This window comes from Octopus bimaculoides, chromosome 12, assembly GCF_001194135.2.
Source record: "Octopus bimaculoides isolate UCB-OBI-ISO-001 chromosome 12, ASM119413v2, whole genome shotgun sequence".
Lineage (NCBI taxonomy): Eukaryota > Metazoa > Mollusca > Cephalopoda > Octopoda > Octopodidae > Octopus > Octopus bimaculoides.
Genome location: NC_068992.1, coordinates 8,469,103 through 8,469,414, shown reverse-complemented (window position 1 = coordinate 8,469,414; position 312 = coordinate 8,469,103). Strand labels below are relative to the sequence as shown.

At 48.4% G+C, this 312-nt stretch overlaps 1 protein-coding gene across 1 annotated transcript in view; it reads left to right on the top strand.

The window, feature by feature from the left end:
* The window catches only part of LOC106880176 (uncharacterized), a 9,788-nt gene that overhangs the window by 1,064 nt on the left and 8,412 nt on the right, over nt 1-312 (top strand). The gene's annotated exons all lie outside the window — the stretch shown is intronic.

Genomic DNA, 312 nt, shown 5'->3' with positions numbered 1-312 from the left:
GTCTGTACATATGGCTGCATTAGAATAGGTGGAATTAACTTGCAAGCCAGCATGTGAAAACACGCTTGCAGGTACACACATACCTGCAAGGCCACATAGGTATAAACCAAGCTGCTAGCTTGCTTATTCTCCCTCTCTGTCTCTCTGTCACACACACACACACAAGCTCAGTGATAGTGCAATGCACCATCTCTTGGTAATCGATAGTGGCTGTGTGGCAGGAAACTTGCTTCCCAACCACATGGTTCCAGGTTCAGTCCCACTGCATGGCACCTTGGTCAAGTGTCTTCTACTACAGCCTTGGGCCAACCA